At 46.1% G+C, this 6606-nt stretch overlaps 1 pseudogene across 1 annotated transcript; it reads right to left on the bottom strand.

Moving 5' to 3' along the window:
* Positions 1-3019: 3019 nt before the first annotated feature.
* On the bottom strand, positions 3020-4038 carry LOC308233631 (phospholipid scramblase 3-like; annotated as a pseudogene). The gene has a single exon. The product of its transcript is annotated as a phospholipid scramblase 3-like (transcript).
* Between the last annotated feature and the right edge of the window lie 2568 nt (positions 4039-6606).

Below are 6606 nucleotides of genomic sequence, written 5' to 3' on the forward strand. Positions count from 1 at the left end.
CAAGTTTCAGACAGTAACATTTCTCTACTTTTTCAGATGATGTATCCATGGAACAGTCATTTGTAACAACTTTCATTATGACTTTCATTTTTCCAGAAAGCTACTCACCACAAAGTGATAGGTTTCTGTTTCATCAAGGAAAGTTTTTAATTATAATAAGACGTGTTCTATTGTATAAGTTGGAGACATTTAGAGAAGGCAAAGTGACATGTGATTTTGACTTAAGAACACTTAACATTGGATCTAGTCTCTCAAAACGTCTTTAAGCATATAATATGGCATAGTTAATTATAGGTACAGTGTTGTATAGAAGATCTCTAGAACTTATTCAACTTGCATGCATAATTGAGATTTTTGCCTGTGGATTAGCAAGTCCCCATTTCCTCCCTCCTCACCCCCTCCCCCCGACATTGGTCTTGGCAATGATTTCATTGTATATGACACCATAAGCACAAGTAACAAAAGCAAAAATAGACAAGTGTGACTATTTCACACTACAAAGCTTCTGCATAGCATAGAAAACAATTAACAGAGTAAAAAAGCAGCCCATGGGATGGGAGAAAATATTTACAAACTATGTATTAGCTAAGGGATTAATTTCCAAAATATATGAGAAACGATTACAACTAATTAGCAACAAACAAACAAAAAACTAATAACATCTATGATAATAAAAGCATAATATGCAAATAGACAGAACAGCTAAACGGTGGAACAACCGTCCAGATGCCCTTCCGGACAACCTTTGGACGAAGCCTGGGCTGCGAGGGCCGAGGCAGCCAGGGACGCGAAGGCCTTCTCTTGCACGAATTCCATGCATCGGGCCTCTGGTAACTATATAATGGACTAGATTCTTGAATATACATTTATCCAAAGAAGACATACAAATGGCCAACAGGTATATAGAACAATGCTCAATATTTCTAATCATCAGAAAAATGCAAATCAAAGCCACAGTGATATATTACCTCATACATATCTGATATACAGATAGGTAGACAGATATTCAAAAATACAACTATTAATGAGGATTTGGAGCAATTAATATCCTTGTAAATTTTTGGTGGAAAAGTGAAATGGTTTCCTCCCAGTGAAAAACAATCAGGAAGTTCCTGAAAAATTAAAAATAAAACTAGTAGATTATTCAGACTTTTTAAAAATAAACTTTTTGTTTTCAGACAATTATAGGTTCACATGCAGTTCTATTAAAAAATACATAGAATTCTTATGTTCCCTTCACTTAGTTTCTCCTAATGGTAACAACTTAAAAAATTATCACAACCAGTATATTGGCATTTATATGGTCAAGAAACAATATTTTCATCATCACAAGGATTTCTCATATTGCTTTTTAATAGCCATACTTATTTATCTCCAGCCCCCATCCCTTTAAACACTGGTAACCACTATTTATAATCTATATAATTTTGTCACTTTAAGAATTATATAAAGTAATACAGTATGTAACCATTTGGGCTTGTTTTTTTTTCACTTAGGGTATATCTATCCATAGTTCAATTTATTGCACAGTAGTATTCCATAAACCATGGTTTGTTTAGCCATTTCATTCACTCATTGAAGGATATCTGAATTTCCAGTAGTGTCATTTATCCACAGAAGACATACAAATGGCCAATAGCTATATGGAAAGATGCTCAATTTTATATAGTATATTTTATAAATGACACTACTATAAACATTTCTGTACAAGATTTTTTGTGAGAAGATAATTCTTTTTATATATATTAAAATGTTTTTTTTTATTTTTCAATTATAGTTGATGTACAATATTAGTTTTGGGTGTACAACCTCATGATTAGACATTTATATAATACTAGAGGCCTGGTGCATGAAATTCATGCACTGGGTGGGGGGTCTCTCAGCCCGGCCTGCACCCTTTCACAGTCCGGGACCCCTCAGGGGATGTCTGCCTGCTGGCTCACATCTAAGCTAACAGTTGGAAATCCTCTCACAGTCCGGGACCACTCGCTCCTTACCACTCTGCTCACGGCTCCTTAGCGCTGCTATGGAGGCAGGAGAGGCTCCCGCCACCACCACTGTGCTTGCCAGCCGTGAGCCCTATCTTTCTGTGTAGTCGTCTGTGGGTCAACTGCTCTCTTCCTTCTCATTTAAGGTTCCTTCATTAAGGTTCAGAACACAGAAGAAGTCCTTGGTGTTCTGCTGAGAAACTTGGACTCCTTCCTCTGTGGTCACACAACTGTCACACGCCAGGCAGTCACTCAGAAATATCTTGGCATCGGCCAACTTATGGAATTCTCTCTTCTTTCTGTTCTCCTGAGCCGGGCTCTGGACATTGACTGCGGCATTCTCTTGGTCATCTTTTTTTTTTTTTTTTCCCCAAAATGTTACAAAGTTTATATGAATATAACATACAAAGATGCAACCTCCTTTGTAGGAACAGGGAAGAAAGGGGTGGTTAAGTAAGGCACACGGAGCTGCAGCAAGCACCAGCTGTGGGGAGGGTTAAGCGGGAGAGGAGGTTGGCACTGGGGCCGAGACCCTAGAGTCATTGCCGGAAGTAGGGATCCCCTCTGAGTGCCACTTTCTGAGGCTGAACTAATTGGTCAAGCTGAGGCAGAGGTGGGTGGCCATATCAGCCATCTTTGGTGCTGTTTACCCTTTCCCACCCCAGCTCTGTTGTAAAACCTCAGAGCCTTGGATTCCAAAGGCCCCATCCAGAGCAGAGGCCCTGGAAGGGGGTGAGAGAAAGTGAGTAGGGCAAGTTTGAAAGCTGATATGCCTGTGGGCTGAGGGATGGCCGGAGACAGTGGTGAGAGGTAGCAGGGGAAGAGCTCTCATACATACCCTTTGTGGGGGCCACAGGTGAAGGAGGCCAGAGGAAGAGGGTAGGGATGGGGCACCATGGCCCCAGCCTCTTAGGCATCCCTGTCTGTCCTCTGCAGTTACACGGAGGAAAGGGGCTGCCACCGAGGAGGGGCCAGGCAGGCGACCATCTTGAGTTCTGGCTGAGGTGATGGTCCTCACCCTGAGATGCTGTCTATCTGGTGATGGCAGAGGGCCCAGTGCCTCCTCGCTTCTCGAAGAACATGTAGTCAATGAGGAATGTGGCTCGCAGTAGTACAGCCTTCACTCTCACGTCCAGATCCAGCGGGAACTGCAAGCCAAAGTCATCTGCATCCATGAGGGCTTCTTGGAGCAGCGCCCCCCGCCCCCCCCCCCCCCCCCCACACACACACGCTGTTTGCTGATGCGGCCCATACTCTGGGACTCATCCGGAATCGTCACCTCAAATTTGGTGTCTGTGCCACAGCCACAGGTCCAGCAGGGCCCCACCACTCTCAGGATCATATGGCGATCGGCATCTTGAATGGAGAACTTGGGGAGGAAGGGATGCCAGGTCTGCAGCTCATGGCCAATGGTGGTGCCTGGTGATGACTGTACTTCCATCTCTCGGTCCCCCGAGTCCACCAGACAGACGTGAAGGGGCTGGCAGGCCCAGCAGCACAGATGTGCACAGAAGTTGCTCTCTTCAGCTGCCTGACCCAGGGTCTGTCCAGCCCCTGAGCGCAGTTCATACAGGTTACTTGTCTCCCAGCCTAGGAGCGTTTCCACTTGCACAGCCCTCAGGTGAATCAGGATCTGATCAATCAGCACCAACATTTCGAGGCCAGAAGGCACCCCGGGCAGTGGCAAGAGTAGGGCAGCAGGCCCGGCAGCAGGCCCCAGGGCACTGGGGCCGGGCGAGGGGAAGAGAGCGAGGCTGGGTGCAGGGGCAGGCACATGGGCGGGCACTGGTACCAGTCAGGCCCAGGATGCTGCACCTGCTCCAGGTACCCAGCGGTCACAGGGTAGGGAGGAGGGGATGAAGGGGTGTAGCCTGTGGGGGGGCAAGTATCCTGCCATAGAAAAGGGATGAGGGTTCACAGGTTATTGCTATACCGGAAGCTTAGTTCTAGAAATGGAGGCAAGCTCAGGGACAGCCTGACAGACGCAGAGACAAACACAAAGATGAACAGGCAAATGCGGAGAGGCGGCTGCGCCAGGCGCCCGCCCAGGGTCTCTCAGGCGGTGCCTCTGACTCATGGAGAAACCAAAAGTGTCAGCGGGCAGGACAGAGTACCTGGGACCCTAGATTCCCTCTGGGGTTTGCATAACTGCCTCCTCCCTTTATTCTCCCATTCTCTGAGGAGGCGGCTGTTGGCAGACAGAAGGATGGTTGGATCCACAATCAGACTGATGGCCCAACCTTGAGGGAGGTTTCCTGTCCCCTCTGTGTCCCCTGCTCACCTGAAGCCCCTAAAATAGTCGGGGTGCCCAGTGCTTGGAGGCTCCCGAGAGCTCGTGGAGGTGGGCCCTTGGTCATTGTTTTTTGTTTTTTTTTTACTACATTCCTACTGTGTACAGTGATCACACTTCATCTGGAGTGGGGTGGGTGGGGGCCAGCTCTAGTGACCTGGCGCTGCTGGCGGTATCCTTTCTTCCTTGTGTATTGTCTAAGGAGGGGAAGTGGCTGCAGTGCCCGAGGCCGAGTTCCAGGAGGCCGGCAGTGCTGTCAGGATTGTGCCGGCAGCGCCGGCCCATTGGTGCTTGGCCTGTCCTGTTGAGATTGAACCTGGAGCACTACTAAGGGAGCCAGTCCCCAGTTCCGCCACGCCTCCACCACTGATTAATTGAAGTCTGAGGGCCAGGAGGAGGGACCAAGAGGTCTGCCTTCCAGCCGCTCGCCAGTCACCGCTGCCAGCAATTGATCAGCTCCCATTCCCTCAGCTCCCTAGCCTGGTGTTCAGTGTTTGGTTGTCTGTCCGGTCATTTAGGTCATGACAGACCCTGGCTCTTTATATATGAGGATATGAAGTGATCACCCCAAAGAATCTATTACCCATCTGATACCATATAAGTTATTACAATATTATTAACTATAGTAGAGGCCCAGTGCATGATTAAATCATGTGCATGTAGGGTCCTCTAGGCCTAGCCTGCCATGAGGGCCATGTTCGCCATCCCACGATGCCTTGCATGCTCTGTGGATGCTGCTGGTGCCCCACAAAGTTCCTAGCTTCCGCCCTTCTTCTGCGCACCACCTCCCCCTTCCACCAGCCGTGTGTGCCCCCACCCCTCCTCCCACGGTGGGAGCACCTCTGCTCACCACCTGGGGACCCACGCCGCACTCCCTGCGCCCACCCGCTCAGCGCCCATCTCCCGTGCCCTCTTCACCGTGCGGCTCCCCCACCAGCCCTGCGCAACCCCCCCCTCCCCCCGCCGCCAGCCCCGTGCAAGCCCTGCCTTGCCACATGAGCCATGAGTCCCTGCCCATGAGAGGTGCTCCATGCACCTCCTAGTGACCGGTTTGGTTGTGATGCCATTATGGCATCATGACCACAGGCCTTTTGTGATATAGATTCCTGTGCTGTCCTTTACATCCCATTACTATTATGTAACTACAAACTTGAACTTCAAAATCCCTTCACCTTTTCCAATTGGCAATTTTCAAAATGTCCTCTGTATTTATGAATCTGTTGTCTGTTCTGCTTGTTTATTTTGTTTTTAGATTCACATAAAAGTAAAATCATCTGATATTTGTCTTCCTCTATATAATTTATTTCACTTCACATAATATCCTCCAGGTTCATCCATTCTGTTGCAGATGGCAAGATTTCATTCTTTTTTTTTTTTTTTTTTTGTGGCCAAATCATATTCTTTATGAGTTCATCTATTGATGGACATTTAGATTGCTTCCATATCTTGACTACTGGAAATAATGCTACAATGAACATATGAATATATTTATCTTTTCAAGTTAGTGTTTTGGGTTTCTTTGGATAAATACCCAAAAGTTGCTGGGGTCCTTCTTTGTCTCTTGGTATAGACTTTGTTTTTAAAGTCTATTTGGTTTGGTCTAAGTGTTACTACCACAGCTTTTTGTTTTCTTTTGTTTCCACTTTCATGAAATATCTATTTCCATCCCTTTACTTTCAGTCTGTGTGTGTCTTTCAATATGTAGACATATTTCTTGTAGACTGCATATGTAAGCATCTTATTTTGTTATCTATCTGCCCACTGTATGTCCTTTGATTGGAGCATTTAATCTATTTACATTTAAAGTAATTGCTGATAGGTATGTATCTGTTTATCTTTTATTATTTACTAGAGGCCCGATGCATGAAATTTGTGTAAGAGTAGGCCTTCACAGCCCCGGCTGCCTTGGCCCTCACAGTCCCGGATTTATCCAGGTCACTCAGAAGGTCGTCTGGAAGGGCATCTGGACGGTCATTCCACTGTTCAACCATTTGGTTGATTTGCATATATGCTTTTATTATTATAGATAATTTATCTGTTCTTTGATTCTAAATGATAGTTTTGCTGGGTAGAGTAATCTTGGTTGTAGGTCCTTGTTTTTCATCACATTGAATATTTCTTTCTAATTCCTTCTGGTCTGAAATGCTCATGTTGAGAAATAACCTGGCAGTCTTATGGGAGCTCTCTTGTGGGTAACTAACTGTCTTTCTCTTGCTGCTTTTAAGATTCTCTCTTTGTCTTTATCCTGTGGTTTTTAAATTATGAGGTGTTTTGGTGTGGGCCTCTTTTGGTTCATCTTGGTTGGGACTCTCTGTGCTTCCTGGACTT

This window comes from Plecotus auritus (assembly GCF_963455305.1).
Source record: "Plecotus auritus genome assembly, chromosome: 9".
NCBI lineage: Eukaryota > Metazoa > Chordata > Mammalia > Chiroptera > Vespertilionidae > Plecotus > Plecotus auritus.